General features: G+C 38.0%; 1 protein-coding gene across 5 annotated transcripts in view; it reads right to left on the bottom strand.

Moving 5' to 3' along the window:
• The window catches only part of SDK1 (sidekick cell adhesion molecule 1), an 867,584-nt gene that overhangs the window by 699,870 nt on the left and 143,403 nt on the right, over window positions 1-24,311 (bottom strand). The window lies entirely within an intron of this gene.

Here is a 24,311-nt window from a genome sequence, read left to right as displayed (position 1 = left end):
GTCAGTTTGGGAGCTAATTTAATTAATGTCTCATTCGGGTTCTACCTCAGAAGATTCTGGCAAAATGAAAGGGCCCTCAGGTAGGAAAGGAGATCTTCCTGTGTGTAGTTAGAGCTGTGTTGGCCATCTGACGGTCTTCCTCTCACAAGAATGATGGCTTTAAGTCATCATAATAAAACTAAATAATGCATGAAAATGGTTCTTTACTGTTTTATAAAACAAACTATGATATCTCCTCCAACAGTGTATCAGATCATTAAGAAACAAATTAAAAAGAAGAAAAACTTTGTTTTTGTTTTTTTTTAACCCCAATGGAAAGTATTAACAGAGCGGATACAGGACCTTCCGGCAACAGTGACTCAGAGTTTGTGTACAGATTCAGAAGTATGAGTATGTGGAATTTTGGATTTATCTTACGTATCTGCACATATAACTGATTACTGTCCACTAACTCAGTCTTAGGAAAGGTTAACCACACCCCCAAACAATCTTACATTACTCTTGACTATATCTCCGCAGGTCTGTAAGGAATACACCAGTGGTCTCCAATGGAACAGCTGGATCTGGTGCTTGCATGCTCCTCAGGGGTTATCATGGCTTGGGAAAAGTCCACTTTACCAGTTTTTAAGAAAGGAAGTGGCATACGTTTTGGATGGAATGTTCACTCATGGGAAATATATCTTCTAAAATGAGATAACTATATAGTGTCTAACCAGTTGAGGCTCAACTAAAAACTGCCATGCACTATACAGTCAAAATGCTCAACAATTAATGGAAAGGAGAAACAAGAGTGCTGACAATGAGGGGATTAGTGACGAATAAACTTTCAGGATTGGGATATATGGGGGTTCCTTGAAGTGAGAGGAGACCAGTCTATGGAGAGAGAGATTACAAATTTAAGTGGAAATATAAAGACGCAAAGATGAGGGTTGGCAGGGAAGATGAGGTCCCATGCCAATGAAGTCACAGGCCAGGAGTGGACGGACCCAGGCACAGTCTGCTCCAGAGCCAGACTTCTGCCCACCATGCGATCATGTCATCAGGGGCACTGACACACGGGCGAGAGGCCTTCCCGGTGGACATTTCCTGAAGCTGGCAGTTTCTCTGCAGCTGTCTGCATTATGCCAACGTTTTCGAGGTCTCTCATATAGAAATCATAGGACCTAGAATACGCTATGGCTTAAAGACAAATTATTTGCATACACAGCACATTCTATCTTCTATGTCTTTAAATGAAGGTGTTGAATTTAGCTGGAAGACAGATGACATAGCCATAAAATGATAACCCTTGTTACATGTTTTTCTGAAGAAGTCATATTCTTTGGGAATATGAACTAACGATGCCAGATAGGTCTCAGTAGCAAATTTTGGCTTAGTGTTAAATATCATGGATAAAAGATTATCAAAAGACCCTACAATGCAGTATTGTAACGGTGCTGGGTGTGGGGGACAGGAGGATCTCAGCAGCTCGGGGAGGTCAATTGCACATATAAACCGTACAGCCTTGGATAACATAATTGTTCCAAGTCCATTCTGTCATCCATAAAATGCAGAATAACTATGCCTGCCCTAACAAGGTCTTGGAGTTAAGAGGATATCAAATGAGATAATGTAAAAGAGATGGTTCCATCTCTCACACAGGTAAGGGGGATTCTCACTCTTGTCACATTATCTCTTTCAGGGATGTCACTGTGTGCTCTCTTCACCAATTAGCTCTAATACTACAAAAGTTGAAGCTTCAACTCAGCCAAAGCTTCTACAAAGCTATCTGAATAACTGTTGTCCTTAATTCTATCAATTTTAACTGTTGACATCTACTAGGGCATCACAGGTTTCATAAATTTCCACATTATCAAAAAAATTTGCTTTTCATATCCTATAAAACATGTGTTATTTAATCACTAAATCACTAATCACTAAATCACTACATCACTCTATTTAAAAAGTCAAATTTCGGCCTTGAGAATAATCACATTCATCTTTTATTCCACCTCAAAACCCACCCCTCAGTTCTGGGAAATAACATTATAAAATTTTTTGGGTTTTTTTTTTTTTCCAAGAATCATTTATTAGTTATAACTCTGTTAGATTTTCAGACCTACTGTTTGCACTGGAATATCTTCCTTCACCTTCCTTTATTGCCTTGAGAAATAAAGGTGAAGGACTACAATCAGATGTCCTGTATTGACTTTTAAGGATTGTATTAATTGTCTTTTAGTGTCATGACATCTTTGGAAAAGCAAAGCAATGCTGAACCAGTCAGGGCTCTTCTGGATTGACTGAAGAGGGGCTGTTGAGCCCTAGATACCTAAACCCAGAATTTTTCTTTTTTTGGTGTGACTAGTCTATTAAATATTCTAACTTCTACATTTTTATTCAATAATAATGAAGTAAAGATGTACTTTCATTAGAGAACATTCTAAGATCTATGCAGTTTCCTGGAGAAGGCAGATGAGTTTTTTGAAGTAGGCTAGCATCTTTCTGGCTTTTATTTATAACTCTAGATCACAGGTTTTAGGGAAAGAGGAGAAAGTGAACACAAAGGTTCTGTTCTAATGTAAATATTCTTCACAGTTTAGTAGTAATTACTTCTTTTAAGGTTCAATCACCTTCTAAATGTTACACGATAAAAAGAAGAGAAAAATATTACATGGTTCATAGCCAAGAACATTAATGAAAGTACTTTCTAAAGTTTAATCATTATTTTCATTTTCTATTTAAAATTTTTCTTTTTTTATCATCTCAGTTGCCAGATTTCAATCTTCATTGATTAAAAACACAGAACTCCTTGCATACAAATTTTTTCAGGTTTGCAAACATTAAATCATCATTAGATTAGAATGACAAGCATGACAAAATTAATACTCCAAAAGAGGTTCAGGGAAATATAAAATCTAAAATGTATTGAATTAGGTTTTAAATTGAACCCATACAAGCTTAAGTTCAATGAAAACTAATATTGCACACTTTTTAATCAATTATATCATAATCATCCCCCTAAATCCTTTAATTTACCAAGAAATCCTATCTAAAAACTTTTCTAAAGTCAGCCATAAAATACCACTGAAATGCAAATTAGATCTAAACTTCCACTAAATCCATCAAATGTCACCTTACTTCAATTCAACAAATAACTTTATATGATTGAATGTAAAATGTGTCCTCAGTGTTCATTAGTGTTACAATTAAAATCCATATTATATGGAAAACAAAATGACATAATTATTTGAAACCATTATGGAACTAAACTCTTTAGAATAACTTACCATGTAAGCCACATGATGCTAAGCTCATTTACAACCTTAAACATAATTTAGACCTAATTTCCAAAGCTAACATTTAGTTGAGAGCAATAGTTCTGCCTTTTAAAATATTTTTAAGGGAGTGAAAACTCTTTGTTGGTTCCATTATACAATCGGGTGGCTAACAAGTGATCATAGGGCAGAGGGCAGGGCCAGAAAGAGAAGTTTGGGAGTAGTCACCATAAATCCATGAGAAAGGACAAGGTCCCCCAGAGAGGGGACCCAGAGAGCAGACACAGACAAAGGGGGTGGGACAAGTCAGAAGGTGGGCTAAGGTGGGGTTGGGGGGAGGGACATGTAAAACAGCACAGAGATCAGTCATCCTTTAGTGCCTCTTTAAACAGGAGCCCCCTTACTAAGTCACATGTCAACTAAGTCACATGTGGGTTGGGAAATAACACCGAAGAGGATTTCTAATGTAATCTGTTTTTATGCTTAATAATAGTTTGCTTTTCTCCCAGTCATTATCTTCCATAGCATAAATAATGAGAAAAGGATTTACATTGATAATCATACAAAGAGGCTTTCTTCAAAAGTGTTAAGAATCACAAAAATAAACTGACTTTAAGTTAGAAATCTTTAATTCATTTGAAGCTGAATGAATTGCAAATAACTGATCAGAGTAAGAATTATATAATTGGGTACTTAACACTTTGGAATATAACTTCATGTCTTATTAGTGAAATCCAGATGGGGATTGGACAATTAGGAAAAGTCCCTCAAAACTTGATCTAGAATTTTAGCCCATCATCTTTCCTCCAGAAAAATCACCTGTGAAACAGGAGGACTTAACATGAACATTGCTGGGGCGCCTGGGTGGCTCATTTGGTTAAGCATACAACTCTTGATTTTGGCTCAGTTCATCTCAAAGTTGTGAGATTTACCCCTGAGTAAGTCTCTGCATTGGGCCTGGAGTCCGCTTGAGACTCTCTCCCTCCCTCCCCCTCTCCTTACCACTCTAAATAAATAAATACATTAATTAATTAATTAAAATAAAAAAGAATAAGAAAGAAAAGATAAAATAAACATTGCTATGAAATGGGTCTGTTGTAGTCTATGTCTAAGTTTGCTAGGGATCAATGGGGAAGCAAAGTAAGGCTCCACCAGGATGTGCTCTGTTTACACAATTCACAGCTCCGAAAGCACACAGGTTTGAGTTGCTGATGGCAGGAGCTCACACATCATGGGGAAGAGATCTAGAGAAGCAGTTAGGACCATCTGTGTTCAGTCCAGCTGACTTGGGCTGGAATCCCAGCTTGGTCACTTCACTGGAAAAATGACCTTGGATTTGTCCTCGACATGTTTGATCCACAGTTGCCCTCATATGTGAAATGGGGTTGATACTTATAGAGTTGTGAGGATTAAAATGAAGAAACATATTTGATCTTCAATGAACAGTAGCTATAGTCATGGCGCCCTATCTTATCGGAGAGAAGTCGGTGGCACTTGTGGTTGAGCATACTTCTTCAGGATAAGTGCAAGGTAGAACATTTAGGATAACTGTCCTCAAAATTAAGCAAGAGATGACTTGAATAAAAATTCCCCCCCATACATGAAAATCAAGGGGAACAAAGCAGAAATTCTCTCACAGGTCCCTAATGAAAGAAAAGTCAAATTAACATACTCATCTGCATTAAGTGAGTCTTTGAAAACACTGTTTCCTAATCTCTCATCACACTGGCTCTTTGACCTGGTAAAGTGAGTAGCACAGCATGCATACTTCTAACTCTGGGTCTTCAAAGAGAAAGAAAAAACAGGTTATAAGATGGACCCATAGCTAAGGTTTCTGCCTCTTTTCTGTTATTAATCCTTCAGTGAACTTCCTTCAATTGACTGCTTAAAAGGAACACTGCTTTAAGTAGTCCAATATGTGGGATAACAATTCTTCTTAACACTTCCGTAAGCATTGTAGTATTTACATGCAAAGTAACCTGACTTTTCAACAAAAGTTAAACTTACTAATAAATCAAGTTCACAGAAAACTTTAATGTAAAATTGTGTTTAAAACACAAATTTTTGAAGTCAGCTGCAGGAGGCATGTAATCTGTACAGTTGTCAAGCTTGTGACGTATAAGAGCCATGTTAAAAATGAGTGTTTCTCAAATTTACAATAGTTTGGTTCTTTTCTGCTAAGCACTGACTATTGCTCTTAAAAATTTTCTGAGTCAGTTCAGCTGGAATGGCCAAAGGATTTCTAACATGTTTGTATTTGATGCTAGTCCCTAAAGGCTGACATACAAAGATTAATAGTTTCTTGGCCAAGTAGTCTTTAATGTTGCAATTCACTCAGTCATTGTGCTGGAATTTTTTTTCCTACATAATATAAATGTAAAGAAGAGGGAGAGGAAGTAAGAGAAGGAGAGAGAAAGAGTTTGGAGATACAGAAGGAGGAGAAAGGGGAGAGAGGGGGAGGAGTAGAGGGGGAGGGAGGAAGAGGGGGAAGAATGGGAGTGAGGGAGGAGGGGGAGGCCTGGAGGGAGAAGGAGGAGGAGGAAGAGGGGAAGAGGAGGGAAGAGGAGAGGTAGAAGAGAATTTCTTAACTGAATACAATAATCTGAGAACTTGCCTTACCTTTCTCAGAGAAAAGTAGTGACACAAATCTAATCCAACCTACACGTCCTCCCAGGTACTGAAATGACTAAACCAAACATCAATTTGTATCCAACTTTTGAATTGTGACTATAAACCAGTAATTGCAATGTCAAAACATTTGTTGTACTCCAAAAGGCTACAAAATTTATCTCTGGTTTAACATTCATTTGAGGCCAATTGAAATTGCGGACTCGAACAGTGAACCAGATGATTTAGGCAAAAGCACGCATATTCTCTGGTCCCCTCCTGGTTTCACTTGGACTTGTGGAAGACAGTGCTATCACACTTGGAATCAACTGGTCAGCATGAGTTATGCTCACTGGCATCTCTGGGGATATGTTTTGCAATCAAGATGAAACTCCGGGAAAATCTTCCTGTAAAATGAATGGAAACTAGCTTAACTTGAATAGAAATCCAAATACCAATATAAAAGAACTCAAAGATTCTAGTCACTCTTTCCTATAAATGAGTATTTGCACGCTATGAATCCATATATCAACAAGGCTCACTCATGAAATTCTTTCTGGAAAAGGTGGCCCAGCAGCGTTTATCTTCAGACTGGTTTGGGAGACACGCTTTCAGATGGAAAAAAACAACTCTATTTGTGGATTACAAGCAAATTTTGTTACCGTATTTGTAGAGGATAGGGAGTCCTTCAAAAGCAACTCAAATGTAGATATCAGACTGTTTCACAACCCAGTCAGGCAATACCCCTCTATGACAGTTCAGGGTGCAGTCTACACGGGGAGGGCAACAAGCCTGGGCTCTTCTCAAGATTCAGGTACTTGCCTGTGTCTCTAGCTACTGAATCTCTGTGCTTCAAGAGTTTCTCTATGTAAAATCCAGCAAAACATATTTCTTTCCTACAGTAATATACTTTTAAATAACTAAGACTGTTATGCAAATTCAACATAAATATATGACAAACTACTATTGCTTCCTACTACTTTAATCCTTTGAGCTTGTTTACATGTTAGCTTTTAGGATATTTCACCCTCTGGGGAATTAATTCACAAGTAGGCCTAAGATTTCCAGGGTACAAATCAAACCTTCACCACTGCTACATCAACATTCCAGCAGCAGAAGCTGCAAGTGCCTCCAGTCATTTCTGACTGGGTCAAGATGACACGGTGCCAGCATGAATGTCGACTCAGCACCAGCGTCAAAATGCCAAGACCAATATGATGATACCAATGTCAACAATATAGCAAATATATGGCAAAACTGGCACCAATGTCATTCCATACTAGAAAAAATTAGCCCTGAAATCTAAGGTATGGACATATTCCTCGTTTACTATAGTCTGCAAAACACTATTTTTGGAGTATTTCACATAAATTTACTGAGCTCTTGTCATAATTCTATAAGACTATTTTTTTCTCATTCTATCCAATGGGTGTGGTTTTTTTTTTTTTAAGATTTTATTTAATTATTCGACAGAGATAGAGACAGCCAGCGAGACAGGGAACACAATCAGGGGGAGTGGGAGAGGAAGAAGCAGGCTCATAGCAGAGAAGCCTGATGTGGGGCTCGATCCCATAACGCCAGGATCATGCCCTGAGCCGAAGGCAGATGCTTAACCGCTGTGCCACCCAGGCGCCCCACCAAAGGGTGTGTTTTTTAAACTGGTATATATCAATTTAATTTTTGTCAATCACAGTTTAAAAGATTGAGAAGAGATTGAGTGTTAAAGGAATGCTAGGGAGAATCTTTTTATAAACCACAGCCTTTTGGTATAAAAAAAAATCACTCTTGATTTGTATAAAATCTTTCTTATTATTCAGTTTGTGCAAATCAGAAGGTACCTATATTTCTATCCGGTAGATCCCATTCTACATATGAGGAAGTAGACAGAGGTTAATGTGCTTTCCCAAGGTCACAAAACTAGTCAGTTGCAAAATAGATTATATCTCAGAGCTCCAAATTCCCTATCCTCCCTTTAGTCCACTGGGCCATGCTGCTTCTCTGACTGAACTGGAAATAGATGATAATAAAAGATTACCATAAAAGTTTGATTCTTCCATTCACCACTTCATAGACTGCCTTTACAAGTACAATACTGAAAAATTGATTCGGCATTCACCTTTGATATTTTTCACCGCAATGAAGCAGCACAGAATGTGACTAAAAGGCATAGTCTCACTCAGAGACCGTACCAATGTCTTTGTCTTCAGATTATTCACCTCAAGAATTAGCAGGCTATTAGGATTCTGGTTAAGTAAAACAGATACATTTGTTTTGAAATATCTTCCAGAGTTTTTACAGTAAGTCTACTATTCCCAGTCCTTTGTTTCACAGTTCTTTGGGAGCCGTTTATTATTAGGAATACTTTGGATGTGAAGTTTTAATTGAAAACACAGAATGTGTGGTGATATTTTTCCCTGGTTTTAAAGTGGTAAAACAGACAAAAAGCCAGAAGCAAAAAAACCAAATACAACTAGTGGTAATAGACATGAGCAGGCAGTTTCCATTCTCCCTCTGCTCTGGTTCCAATAGAGAACTGAACCCCAGGAGCATGAGGGGAGGGTAGGAGTCAGCTCCCCAGGTCACTGACAACTATTCTAGTGGTGGAGGCCTAACCAGGGACAGAGGCCCACCTAGTGACGGAGGCCTGCTTAACTAAAGTCATTCTGCCTTCTGGAATCAAGTCTCAGAGACTGTTGTTAGAATCTGCCCATCACTGAAACTGAAGAGATATAAAACCATGAGCCGGGAGGCAGTCATGCAGGACTATATACTCAGAGGTCTAGAACAAGCCAGTCAATGGAGAGAGAAGAATGACACAAACAAGCAAAGCAAAGCTTCCTTCCAGTGACCTCAAAGCCGGAGAGGCAAAGGTAGTGACAGAAAAGAGGCAGAGAAGAGCTAGACAGTAAGAGAAGCTCCTGAGCATGGAACAGAGCCCCAGTCCCTGGTCCTTGGGGGGCCTGGCAATTCTGACTGTGACACACCCACCTTAGCCTTAGAGCTGGTGACTCTTTCAGTAGAGTCTGTTTCTGTTACTTGATATTGAAAGAACTTTTAATTACTGATTAAGACCCAGTCCTAATACACAAAAATATTTTATTAAGAACATGTATATGGTCAGAGAAACGGAACATAGAGTATCAAGCAGAAATGAAGATAGATTGCCATTCCTGCACAGATGTAAACATTTAATAATTTACTAGAGCTCTTATTTATCTGTAGCGTGGCTGACAGGAAGGGCTGCCCTCCAGGTAAGGAGTCCTTAGCAGGATTCCCAAGTTGGGACTCATAATGCAGTAACTTATACAAAAATTAAATGTGTTTTAAATAGTAGAGAAAGATACATATAAAGAGATATAGATATGGAGACACAGGTACATATATATGCATATGAAATAGAGTTTTGTAGTATGAACCTGGTACCAAATGACATCTTCAAAAATTTTTTTACAAAAAAGTGCATTCTGAGATCTATACAACAGGCTTAGTTCAAAATCAATGATAAGAGAAACATTCTGTAAATACCTTACTTTCTTTTAAGATTTTATTTATTTATTTGATAGAGAGAGAGAGTATAAGCAGGCGGAGGGGCAGAGGGAGAGGGACAAGCAGCTCCCCGCTGAGCAGGAACCCTGACTCCAGGTTCAATCCCAGGATCCTGGGATCATGACCTGAGCCGAAGGCAGATGCTTAACCAACTGAGCCACCCAGGCAACCCTCTTATTTTCTTTTAATAATATTTTAGCCTGGTACCATTTACTTAAGAGTTATGTGACATATTAAAAGGAGTCTGGGGGCACCTGGGTGGCTCAGTTGGTTAAGCATCCAACTCTTGATTTCAGCTCAGGTCATAATCTCAGGGTCATGAGATCAAGCCCTGCATTGGGCTCCTCGCTCAGCACAGAGTCTGCTTAGAATTCTCCCTCTCCCTTCGCCCCTCCTCCAGCTCGTGCTTGTACTCGCACGCTCGCACCCTCTCTCTCCCTCTCTCCTCTAAAATAAATAAATAAACAAAATCTTTAAAAGGGGTCTGGGCTTAAAAAGAAAATCTGAGCTTTACCACTTACTAGTTCTTTGACCTTAGAAAAGTTACTCAATTTTTCTGAGTCTCACTGTCACAACTGCTAACAAGGTTTTTATGAGAATTACATAATTAACAAGTAAAAGTCATGCACAAGGCCCAGCATTTTAGAGACATTAAATAATGCCTCTTTTTTTCTTTAATCACATTTTTTCTCAGCCTTCATCTTTCCAGGTCTTAGCAGTAACCCTTTCAGTGCACTGCAATATCACAGTTCTGTTCTACCCTGAACAACTTTGGATGCTCCAAAGCAGGCCTCCTCAGTTTTAGAAGCTAGACTGCCATCTCAGAATCAGGCTCACTCAGATTTAACTATTTAATGTGGACTCCTACTACCCGCCACCCAATGAATGGAGCAGAGACCCCGGAAGCCATCCTTGAATCCCAGAAGCTGAGAGTCAGATCACTTAATATCCCTACCCACTCTGCTTATCTCCCATCCTAATCAGTATCTCCACCACCAACTATTTAGCCACTTTTCTCCATTTGGCTGCTGGGATGTTCCTTTCCTTCTCAGGGATTTTTGGTTTGTTCTGGGTCAGTCCTTCCTTCATTCCAAGGCTGAGGACTCTTGATTCATTCTAAGAAACTCATATAAAGTCAGATGTGTCCTGAGCTTCCAGAAGATTTTTACAATAGTTCATTTTTCATGCAAGCCCTGGCAATATTACACAGTCAGCACAGTTACAAAGAGACAGGATCCCTACAGGGCTATAGACCAGATTAGACATGCTGATGATTTTTTTTTTTAAACAATCCACTAGTAATTCAGATCCCATCAATATTTTAACAGAAACCTCAAGAAATGGGTCATGTCTCCTTACAACATTAAAGGTCAGAGACATTCAAAAAGTTAATGGGTCTCTCACACTTTTTAGCTATGTGATGTTAGGCTCCTGAGACTCAGTTTCTTTGTAAAATGGTTATAACATGCAGGTAGTCCTTGCTTTCCACGGTTCTGAGATGTTTCTATTTCAATTACCCCAGTTTAGGTAAATAACAGCATTCCCCCCATAACAAGGTTCAAATGTCACCTACTAGGCATATAACCATGAATGATTTCATAAAAAGACAAACTTCACCACTAGCTCTTCAGTCCATAACTCACTACCTAAGTAACAGATGTGTATCATGATCCATAACCAATCACATCCCTTCTTCCAAAGCCTATGGGAGACTGATCATTGCGAACCTGCTAGTTCATGCACAGACAGAAAAGCAGGTAGCCGTGTTGCCTCCCTGTCTCTCTCAGTGATAAATCTACTCAACATCTTTCAAAAATGGGTAATCCAAAGAGACTATTGGCCCAAACACAGATTAAAGTGTAACAAAGAAACAGTGGTAAAACTGGAAGTGAAATTTGAATCAAACGGAAATGGGCTTACAGAAGCCACAGCTGACCATGGTAATGTCAACACCATCACTGTTCAAAAGACTGGATGTGCAGCCGCAGGGACTTCATGAAGTCAACTCATTTATCAACATAAATGAGCAAAAGGATGAAGATGTCCAGAGGAAGTGATGCCACCAAAAAAACACTTCATATTAAAGGAACTCCAGGAGGTATATCATAACATCGAAAGCAAAAAGGATTAAATGCTAGAAGCTGAGCCAAACCTAGAAAGGTGTATGAAAATTCACTAAGACATAGCAAAGGTGCTCCATTTTATGTTACCTGACAAGACGAAGAAGGGAAAAATTGTTCACACCGCTCCTGATAAATTTTCAACTGCCAACGTTTCTGTATTTTACACTACAGTGTACGAAATCAGTATTAGTTCATTTACCTACACATTTATAACAACAGCAAGGGAGTTTTTAACATTTTAACAAAAATTTTTAAAGGTCTGGAACTACTATAATCTTTCCCATTGGTTATTAAGATCACTTCACACAGTCTGGCCTGCACCATCGTTGTCATGGTCCTGCTCCGCCTTGCAAACCAAGGACTGCCTGCACATCCTCTGGAAGGCTGTAGCAAGAATTAAATGACGTTCATAAAATATGTCAGGAGATGAGGTTGGGAAGGCAAGCATGGGCTAAATTCTCTAGAAGGCTAAATGCCTTTTATGCTGAAGATTAATTAAAAATCCCTTACGAATGACAGGGAACCAAAGAAGGGATTTAAGGAGAGTGGCAGGGTAGGACCTGCACTTTAGAAAAATATCTAGTCATACTGGGCAGGATGGACTTTAGGAAAATTTTACTAAAAGAAGCAACTGTATCTCAATGTGGTTTTGATTTGAATTTCCCTGATGGCTAATGATTTTGAACGTTTTTTCAATAGCTAAATTGTGGAAGGACCCAAGATGCCCTTCAACAGATGACTGGATTAAGAAGATGTGGTCCATATATACAATGGAATATTACTCAGCCATCAGAAAGGATGATTACCCAACATTTGTAGCAACATGGACAGGACTGGAGGAGATTATGCTAAGTGAAATAAGTCAAGCAGAGAAAGACAATTATCATATGGTTTCACTCATTTATGGAACACAAGAAATAGCAGGGAGATGGGTAGGAGAAGGAAGGGAAGAATGAAGGGGGGGTATACAGAAGGGGGAATGAACCATGAGAGACTATGGACTCTGGGAAACAAACTGAGGGCTTCAGAGGGTAGGGGGTGGGGGATTGGGACAGGCCGGTGATGGGTATTAAGGAGGGTACATATAGCATGGTGCACTGGGTGTTAACCGCAAATAATGAATCATGGAACACTACATCAAAAACTAAGGATATACCGTATGGTGACTAACATAACATAATAAAAAATTATTTAAAAAAATAAAAAGAAGCAACAGTATTAAAATTAGGAATCTCTAAACTAAAACTGTGGCCTTCAGCATGGAGAAACCGCCTTTAAGAAATATTTAAATGCAGAACTGACCAAAGGCGGTGACTAGCTAGAGACAGGTGCTGAGAATGGCTGTGGCTGTCTAGTCAGTGTCATACTTGCTGACATTTGCTGGAAGCCATGTGCCGGCTACTATCTTAAGGACTTTAATCCACCTACATATTAAACTCAGCTAATGCTCCTAACAAATTTAGGAGGTAGGTTCTCTTTCTATTTTCACTGAGAGATAAGGCAAATGAGGCACAGAGAAGGTAACTTGCCTGGGGTCATACAGGTAATAAGTGATGCTGCTGAGACTGCGACCAGGGTGCCCAGGTCCAGAGCCACAATCTGAACCCACTCTTATCCCACTCACCCAGGGGACCACCTTCTTTTCATCTTTTCACCCTATCGCTGCACGTAGAGCCCTCTTGTGCTATATGTCATCCCTCCCCAGAAGGCTGCTTTCCTTACTTCTGCCCTTGAGCGAATACTTATTAAGCAACTACCATGTGACCAGCACTGTACTTTTCAAGGTTCCATTTAAATCTAGCCCGGATCAACTTCTTATCTCCCCACCAGCCTTTCCTTCCACACTGTAAGTTGTACAGCTGCATAGAACAAGAGGAAAAGAAGGAAAGGACCATTTATCTGAAAAGAACATAATATAATTTCATGCATTTTGTAATCCCTCTACCTATAAGCTGTCATTTATAAATCAAAAATTTTTGTGAGAGGAAGAACAGCACTGTCCGTGAAACTATTTTTTAAACCACTTGAATCTAGCTTTCCATTCTAGGTGGGCTTCGACCTCTTCCGTGCTGTTTTTAGAAAGATGGGTCTTCCTGAAAGAAAGCCTCTTAAGAAACTGTGTGCAAAAGATCTTGGGCTGACATGTTTTTATACTTTCTAGGATTTCCAATGTAGTCCACTAATGTCCTAGACAGGACTGGCATTTTCCATCTTCTTTTTTCCCCCAATTAACGGCACATTTTATCATAAGTACCTTTAAAATTAAACACATATTTCATTTTCCCTTTCCTCCCTAAAAGGTAGATACAGTTGCTTCAGTTATTTCCATCAATGGGATTCCTGCTATATAAATTTGTTTTCTACTCTATTAACTGAGTTATTTATTGAGTTACAGAAGGGGTCCAGGTGAATTCCAGAACTATCTAACAGAAGAAAAACAAATCTATCACACTGGTATTAACCTATATTTTACTTATTCAGTTTATGCCAAAATACAGAAAATCGGTAGAAGATGATAATTTAAATGGGTTACCAAAGAGTTTCTCAGAAATCAATCTCCCAATCATAGATTTATGCTCAAAGGGAAAAATAGTCATTCAGTTCTTGATTTATACCAGTCATTCATAAAAGTCTTCAACAGATAAGGGCCATAAATCTGCTCTCTGTAAAGTGTAAATCTTTGCCACAGGAGGGTAACACAGGCCTGCCTCCCTGAGATCACTCAGCTGTTGAGCAGCAACTTGTGGGGGAAAAAAGAGAAGATAATTTTTAGTTCAGTAGTTCCTACAACTTTTCTATCACTTGCAAAAGAGCTGACAATTTTATGACAGTCAAGAATGGAAAAACAAAGACCTCAAGGGTTGAATACTTTTTCCATATATTAGATCAAATAAATACATTAATAAACAAAGACTTGATTTAGCTAGAAATGGCTTTAATTAGACATGGCTACTTTCAAAAAATTAAAAACATTTTGCTGTTCATCTTAAATATTTTAGGTTTTATTTTTCTAAGAATAAAATGTGTTACATATAAATGTGTTTTGTTTTTGAACGGGAATTCTAGAAAAGTAAACTAAACTGCACATCAGCCAGACTATCAGCAGAAAAGAATGATTAAATTTTGTGCAGTAAAATTATTGAGACATACCCTCAGAGATCTCACATTTTTTTTCTTTCCTTGATAATACTAAAGTCTCCTGTTATATCAGCATGAAGAGATTTCCCAAGTATCCTACACAAGTCTAAGCTCATAAATCCCTTATATTTGAGGGTGGCATACTTAGGTTCAAATGTTAAAGAACACGATTCCAGAGAAAAGATTTATCTAAACAAAGGTTTTCCAGAAAGTTACCAAAGGTCTACAATAAGCTGCCTTAGTTAGCACATATTTGAGCATTAAATAATTCATCTTTTTACAATTTTTTAAAAAATGAACTATAAAATAACATTCCTAAAATTAGTATGTATTTGCCAAGAACCATTTATTGTTCAGAATTTATAATGGTTTTACCTATTTTTACTCTACTCTTTACCAAGAACATAACATTAGAACACTTTTACGAGGTTGAATTATAATTTTCATAGCAAATAAATTGATATGGTGTCTGTCTGAACTCCTGGTCCCTGGTTGCCCAAAAGGAATTTTCCTAATCCATTCAGATATCAAAAGCAAAACTAAACCCAGTTTAATTTACTGAGTCCTATAATACAATACTACCTAGAAATATTTCTTTTATATTTAGACTTCTCTGTATGGGAAATAAAAATGAAAAACAAAAAGCAATTGACTCCATGATTAAAACACAATTCAGGGTCTTTATCGATTGACTTTTCATTCCTGAATTTATTATTTTTATGTTCCCACTGCCCAAAAAAATCCATCTTATGAAATCATAGAAACCTGCTTATCTCAAGAAATTCTCCCTGTTGAAGATTCAATTAGCTCTGCTCTGTACTCCCTTTGCTCAGCAGCCAATCTGCTCAAAAGATCATTGCTCTTTTGGTAAGAATCATGAAAATTAACTACATATTCTCCTCCCTCAAAGACAGAAAGCTCAGGTCCTGGTTCCTCAATAAAAATTTTACTCTTCTCTATCATCTGATATAAGCCAAGCCAACTATATGGGCCATAATAAAAAAAAACAACAACTATAAATTATTGGAATCATTTGTGCTTAAATTTTCTTGGGAAAAGGATGACAGCTTTCACCAACCAAATTATTCTATTCTCTTTACATGCTGGATCTATAATAGTTTCCTTTGACTCCTTATTATGATTACCCCCTAGAAATTTCAATTTAAGAAAAAAGGAAGTAGCAAAAAATAAAAATAAAAACAAAAACAAAAAAAACCCCAACTTTGAAATTAATCTATAATATTAATGAATGCTTATTATACTTTCGCTGGGATACAAAATTGTCCTGCCCATTAATATCTCTGATAATATGCAGGGAAAAAGGACATAAAAATAAAATATTAGCACAGAACCCTGCAATACTTAATAAATGCTACCTATTTTTATATGATCACTTTTGAAAGTCAGATCAATTGTTTCTGGTATGTTTCCCTGGAATGGCTAGTCTATCATATTTGTACCATTTCCCACACCCTAAATATCCCCACTTTACTCCCACTTTTCATCCTCAGGTGCCAGGTTTTGCCAAAGTAGAGTTTTCAATTAATTAGAAGTGCATGTGAACTCAGAGCTACAGAAATATATTTTTTTACATATATATATATATATATATATATATATATATATATATACTTTTGTAAAGGTGTTAAGGAAGAAAAACTGTACGTTCTACAGTATTCTTCAAGAAATCCATTTAGCTTCACAGTCTAATAACAATTATTTAGATCCAATTCAAGTTCCACTGGTTGCATATAAGCTATAAGTTCTTTTCTATGATAGTGTGTGGGGGTTTTCACCCTTGATTTTGTCACTGCCTACAGTATTTTCTTCATTTTTTTCTGAAAGGATTCATAGTTAGAACAATAGCATGTATGCAAATACTGATCCTTTAACCACGTAACAATAGTTTAGTTAGGTATAGAATTCTAGGGTCTGAGCTTCTTCCACTTGAAGTTAACATCTTTTATTCTGATCAGATACTTGTGGAATTTTCTTTTTATTTTGATTTTCAGAAATCTCATTATAGGTATATCAATAATTATTTCATTATATGCCTATTGTTACTGCTATCGGTAATCACGCCTCATGCTTTCCAATTTATTCTTTGATTTCAGGCACCATACAGTCTATTTAATTCCCCCATTCAGCAACAATGCTTTCCATTTTCAAGAATTCTTTCCCAAAGCCAGGTTATTTCTTTTTTGACATCAGTCTCTTATTTTATAGATTCAACACAATGCAAATTTCATTACAAACTTACCAGGTCTCAGTTTAAATGCCATTCATCCAATATGGATCCAAACTAAAACCTAGGCTATCTGGCTTTTATTCAGGCTAGTCATAAAAAACTAGGGCAGCTCTGTGGAAATAAGGAAGTAGCACTTAGATTCCACAGGAGAGGCTCAACCACTCTAGGCATCTTAAGTTGATGGAATTGATAGCTCATCTTAAGAAGAACTTTGCCCACTTTCCAAAAGATCCTCAAGTACCCAGAAATCAAGAAGGAAAGACACAGCCCCTGGAGAAGGTCTATTATTTGTGGTTAAGAGCAGGTTCTCATAAACCCACAGTACTCTAAAAGTCATCTCTAAATTAGAGGAGGAAAGGTAAGTCTTATGGTGTAACAAACATTGCCAATCCACAACAGTATCAACCCAAACGAGAACAAAAAGGCACTTCACCACCTAGTGGTGTTCTTTAGTTTCAAACAGGTACGCAATGTAGAAAATGTCCGTTCTCTATTGATTTCATTTCACAATACAGCCAGTCTACATATGGTAGTCAATGCTGAAATTAAACTTTACATATCTAAACTAATAGCAGTAATATGAAATTTTAACATATTCATAAAATATTTAAGTCAAAAGGTTTTCTAACAGAAAGGAGCAAAAAATCTGAAGGGCAGTTTTAAAAGATTGTGTAATTGTGAATGTGACAATTATTTAGTAAAAAACTAAATTTAACACTGAAATAACTAGAGGTGGGTGTACAAATAAGGAAACGTTTTGTAAAAAAAAAATCATTGATAGAAGGCTTTAATTTGCTCTTTCTCCTTTCGACTACCATTTAAACAACAATGCCATAAAACAATCTAAGTATTATGCTTTAAAAATAAGTGTTCTGAGATGCGACAAATTCTTCCAGAAAGATTCTCCTTATGTTAAAACACATACAATGAGAAAATATTCAGTTTCTTTAAAACAACTTATAACCCTACTTACTGCTGAGCCACATACCAAGCTCTATAAAAGACAATATATGCCACCAAATTCAGCAAAACCTCCCCTTACCTCTCCCCAAAGACTGTGAAGACTATAAAGACCTATATGATAAAGAAGACGCACAGACATATAAATGCACAGAAGGTCATTAACACCCAACTACTTGAGCATCTCTTCTACATACAGTAAAATGATTTGATTACTGCTCCGAAAGAAAAATTAATGAGAAAGGAAAAATGCAGAAGAAGATCAGAAGGGTGCTGAAACCATCTGAGCTGTAAAGTCTTCCCTGCTGCTACCAATCCATCAAACTGTGTGAAATAAATGCTATTTCACCTAACCTCTTAAAATCTTTTAGGTTAAACAATACTTTCAAATTTACCAACCCAAAAAAGTAACATGAAAATTTTAATGCTAATATGACAATACCATTAATCCTACTATATTACTAACATTTTTTAAATTTAAAGGACATCAAATTGAATATTAAGTAGCATTTTGTTTTCACTCTAGGGCATTCTTTTTTTGCAATAACTATGGAAGGCGCTCCAGAGTGCCACTGACAAAGAGGTTTGAGTGCCAGAGAAATAATACTTCAAAAACCCCATGCTTTGGAAGCACGTTCACAACCACTGGGGCTGGATGCATTTCTCATTATTATCTACTTCTGAGTCATTGGTACATCTCGAACAGCTTTGCATATTTTCCAGTTTTACTTATTTATCTTTGCTTTTCCACATTTCGTCCTTTTGATTGTAGAACTTCTAGGCAGGGATTAATACCAGGCCACACTGAGCTTAGTTTTGTTCTTTAGAGAAAGCTGTTAATTCTCTTTTAATAGCGTAGCATATTTCTTCAACACTGGGAACTTCAGTACTTAATTCATACACAGGTAGTTACCAACCTAAAGACAGATTATGGTCCAAAAGCGTACATGTAAATCAGCTCTTGGAACTGGGAACATATTTTCCCATGTGATCAACGCTGAAGGGTGACGAGGATTCCTGACCAGCATTCAAAAGTTGACCGAATCCACAATGAAGCTCCTATCACAAAAGAACTCTACAGAGCTGAGGGTGGTGTCCTGGAAAGCCTCGTGAGTTCCAGCACAACAACTTCCCTGTAGGCTGCCCTGGTGAGAAAGACTGGAAGCCTCTCATGGGTGTTTCTCTAGACAGTCACACTAGAGGTGAAGAGGGAACAGGTGCTCTAGCTTCAGGGGTGAGAAAATGGACAGAGGAGAAGATGGTAGCAATCCTAGGGACTGACTTCATAATCAAGTTCCCACAAAGATGTGGTACATTACAGTAGGTAAGAATGTGGATCCTGGGGGCGCCTGGGTGGCACAGCGGTTAAGCGTCTGCCTTCGGCTCAGGGCATGATCCCAGCATTATGGGATCGAGCCCCACATCAGGCTCCTCTGCTATGAGCCTGCTTCTTCCTCTCCCACTCCCCCTGCTTGTGTTCCCTCTTTCGCTGGCTGTCTCTATCTCTGTCAAATAAATAAATAAAATCTTTAAAAAAAAAAAAAAAAAAGAATGTGGATCCTGAAGCCAGAATGCCTGCGTATGAATGCCAAGTCTGCCACCCTGGGCAAGTTACTGAAGTCCTCTGGGCTATGTTTTCCTGATCCGTTAAAAAAAAGAATAAGGACAGTTTCTTCACAGGATTTGCTGTGAGGAGGAAGTGAGTTAACATACATCAAGTGCTTACAACAGCCAACCCTCCCAAAGTGTTGTGCATACTTGTTACTACGATTAATTTTCCAAATAGAACAAACCAACACTATGCACGGCACTGCCCACAGCAGCTCAGAATACACTCTGGAAGCTCTTCACAATGAACGTCGTCACAAGGCCACTTCCACTACATACATACTTTCAAATTATCTCATCCTTATGTGGAGAGTTGGTTCTATTAAGGTTCTGTTGCAAATCCTGTTAAGCATAGAGATGAAAGCATAAATATTTTTTGTGCAACTGATAGGTTTTGTTCTGTTTTGTTTTGTTTAATGACTGCACTTTTGGCTTAGTGCTAAGCAGAGGGGATCAAGAACAGCTGCGTTACTCTTTGCTCTTTCTAGAGCAGAATGCTCTAAACTGCCTACTTGTGATTATTTGTATTAAAGTGAATATTCCATTCCATTCACAACCACTGAAAAAAGAAACCACAGTTGCCTTGGGATTTATTTTTTATCCTATTGTTGTAATTTGGAGGAGTCTGACAGCATCTAGCAAATTAGTAAAACTCAAGAAAAGGTGCTGTCATCAGAGAAATCATTTCCAAGTGTTCTATTGTTTTACAGCAATTATTTATGTCTTTCTTTTCATTCTAGCGTATTTTGCAATCTCATTTCTTTCCCTACCACCCTACTAAAACCATCCCTTCTAAAATATCCAATGACTTCCATTTGCCAAATCCAAGAGACAACTTGCAGACTTTGACTTGCCATATCTCAGCAGTATATGTCACTGTTGGACACTACTATTCTATTCACTCAACAAATGTCTATTCGGTGTGTACCGTGCACCAGGTACCACACTACACACAGTGGATACGGCATGAAAGAGACTGTCATGGCAGGCAGAAAGGCAACAAGTAAATAACTGCACAAGTAAATATCTGATTACAATTGTGACAAGTGTGACTGAAGAGAGATACAAGAGGTAGCAAGTACATATACTTATATTTGCCTTAGTACGCTAAAGCAATCAAACCTAGCCTGGAGGGTCAGAGAAAGTCATATTTAAGTATAAGCTTGAAGAGTCAGTAGCACTTGGCCACAGAAAGAAGCAAAATGGGACTCAGGGAAAGAAAACAGCATATGCAAACGATGCAGGGCTGAAAGAGTCTTTCTCAGCTGGAGAAACTAAAAGAAGGTCCGACTGCACGAAGCAGGAAGAAGAGAAAGTGTCATGAGAAGATGCTGGAGATGTGGGCAAAGACCAGGAGGCGCTCCAAATTCTATCAGTTCTACAATTTTAAAAAGAAATGGTATACATTTTACCCTACAGCCACGACTAGAGTGCCTCAGTCTCCAAATACGTAGTTCACCATCCTGTGTATCTTCTAACACACCAACCTGCCCCCACTGAGTTATTCCATAAATGAAGAATTGCTCATCTATATAACTCATTTGTTTTGTAGTTCTTTTTCTTTATATTTAACATCTGTGAAATGGGTTGCATATACCCAATGACATCTTACAATTAATTGGCAGCCTTTTTTTTTTAGTGAGACATAAAATAACAACATATCTTTTTAATTAGTGGCATCTGAGATTCAATTAAATATAATACCTATTTTTTTTAAAGTAAAATGCTCCTATGGTGAGTGGGTATTTGAAGGAATGCAAACTGTTGTGGTACTTTCCTAAGTGAAAATAAACAACTTTACCACCCATAAAAACAACTACCAGAAGTGTGCTCTGACAGAAGCCCTTAGGATTGTAACTGCTTTTATGGGCTCAGATAGGTCAAATTTCTTCTAAAAAGCTGAGTAAATTCCTATACTGCCAAGACGCTGGCTGAAGATTCTGCAAGACATAATTATAAGGAAACAAGTTTCAACAACTGTGAAGAATGGTAAAAATCAGGATTATCACCACCAGCAGGGGAGGAAAAGGAGCGCATAGGGAATGTATGGTTTACTTCTGCCACCTCTCTTGTCTAAACAACTAGGCGTAACCACAAATAACTGACAGGAATTAAAACAGATGGGTCATTAAAACATGGGCTTTAGTAGAGAATTCGTAGCATACAACACTCCCAACAGGTTCTGGTAAACTCTGTTAAAGGATGTAGCTTAGGCCTAAAGTCAAAATGGGGTTCCTATGTCCTTCCTCCTGACCAGGTTCTGAGCAAGACTTCACTGATTTACCCACCCACAGGAAGGCTGGGACACAGAACCAGAAACAGGACGGGTCCTGACCCCCTCTCCCCTTTAAGTTATTGCCTGGAGGCAAAAGGCAAGAAGTAAAGGAGAGCCTTGTCTACCTGTGAAGCACTTAGTGAGAAACAGAACAGAGGCTACGTGGAGACACAGCACTGTCACCCGTATTATTGTCAGGCTCCAAACTTTACAATTTGCCATTCTTTCTCCCATGGGGAGAAGCCAATAAAGAGAAACGAGGGAGAGACCCAAAGTGGAAACAGAGTTCTTCTCTATAAGAAGTGAGACCAACACCTTCCCAAAAGGTGAAAATGTTAGTAACACTACTTCCAAATCTGATCATAGGTATCTTTCTTTCTACAGCTACCTAAGCTGTGTAATTTGACACTTGATACAACCAAGCCATAAAGATTTATAGGATCCATAATCATTACCTTGACAACAAAGATAAAATCTACTATCATAAAATACTCCATACTTTAAAGGAGACAGCAATGACTTTTGCAGCAAAGACATCTTTTACCCTGCTTATTTGCACACACCATCTGCTTTATTAGCATGTCATGTCACACAGAACTGCTCTTGTAATTGCAAGCCTCATATTATGATAACACTAGCAGAATATGAAGGTACGGAAGAGACAACACGCCGAGAGGGAGAGAACAGCTAATTTATTTAGTCTTGCCCTACCTTGTCCCAAAATAATTTAAGCGGCCTAGTATTCATTTGCCTAGCCATTCAAAAACATGTTTTCACACTTACATGCAAGGCATATTGTACCAGACAATGGAGATAAAACAGTAGGAAAATATGGTTAATATGTTTTTTTATGCTAAAGAAATTGACAGTCTTGTAACAGAAATAATTTGCTAAATACACAGTAAGGAGAAATGGAAGAGATTGTAAGGTGCAGTAGTAGGGATGCAGAGCAACCAGCAGATAGATGGATAGATGTCCTTTGCATCCCTTTTTATACTTTTCCAAGTGCACGGCAATATAGAGTATGACTTTACGGTTTTCTTAACTTACACGGATGATGTTATACTTTGTCTATCACTCTGCAACTCACCTCATGTTTTATGGTTTCAAGTCCGCCCCTGCTTATATATACACAAAGCCACGATACACACAGAGACACCCCTGCAATACAGGCTTCCGCTACAGGATTACCACACATTTTATTTACCCTTTCCGACCAATATACACTGAGGCTGCAGCTCTCCCCTACATCAACTGATGGATCCAGGAGCCTCATTTTAAGTCTATTTCTGTGGCACATGCAAGTTTTCCTCTAGGCCATCTAACCTTCCAGATCCTTCAGTTTCCTTTCTCAGTCAGTTACTGTGATGAATAAAAAATATAAAGGCTGTAAAGCACTTTCTAAATAGTCAAGTTCTACATAACCTTAAAAAGTTAAATGCAGATTACTATACGACCCTACAATTCCACAGCTAGATACATAACCGAGAGAAACGAAAACATATCTTCATACAAAAACTTGTATATGAATGTTCACAGTAGTATTAAGCGTTATTTGTAATAGCCCAAAAGCAGAAACAATTCAAATGTCCATCAACTGATGAATAAATAAAATGCGACATATCCATACAATGGAATGTTATTTAGCACTGAAAAGGGGGGGAAGTACTGACACCCACGGCAGCACTGATGAACCTTGGGAACATTATCCAAAGAGGAAAAAGAGGGGAAAAATCCAGTCACTAAGTCAAATATTTATAGTTCCATTTATATAAAATAACATATCATAAGAAGAAACAAACTCATAAAGACAGAAAGTAAAGATTAGTGGTTGCCAGGGGCTGCAGGGAGGAGAGAATGGGCAGTCTAATCAGTCTGGAACTTCCTTCTGAGGTGATGGACATGATCTGAATTAGATGGTGGGGTGTTTATATAACCTTGTGAGAAGGCTAAAAATCACTAACCTGTGCACTTTAAAATGGTGAATTTTATGCTACGTGAAGTCTATCTCAAAAAAATAAAAAGAAAATGCTTTAAATTGTAAACTGCCCCAGAAAGGAACTATGACTTACGCATCTTTGCATCCCACAAAATATCTCGTATATGGTAGGCTCTCAAGTTATATATTTACTACATCAATATTATGGACACCAAGAATCTCATTACTCCAAATTATTGGAAGCTTCACCCCTAGACTATCCCAATTTATATCTATTCTCTGATTTTATTAAGATGAAATGTAATTCTTATTAAAGAAGGAGGAGGCCATCCTATCATAAATTTAGTTGTTCCTAGGTTATGGGTGTTCATAGTGTGCCATCTTCCAGGACTTGGTGAAGAGTGAAAATCTGCAAACAAGGAATTCCAGGGAGCTCAATCAGGCTGGGTCACAGCTTGGGGGGTGGGGGCAGAAACCAGGGACAATTTCTGTCCAGGGTCCTGAGCTTAGCTCCATAAGCCTCCCACCCATGCACACAGACAATGTGAATTTGAAGAAAACCTGACTTAATTATATAAAAGAAAATCTATTTAATTGAATCTTAATTTAATTT

This window comes from Ailuropoda melanoleuca, chromosome 10 (genome assembly GCF_002007445.2).
Source record: "Ailuropoda melanoleuca isolate Jingjing chromosome 10, ASM200744v2, whole genome shotgun sequence".
NCBI classification, from domain to species: Eukaryota; Metazoa; Chordata; class Mammalia; order Carnivora; family Ursidae; genus Ailuropoda; species Ailuropoda melanoleuca.
Note: the sequence above shows the minus strand (reverse complement) of the source record. Positions and strands in the feature narration are given on the sequence as shown.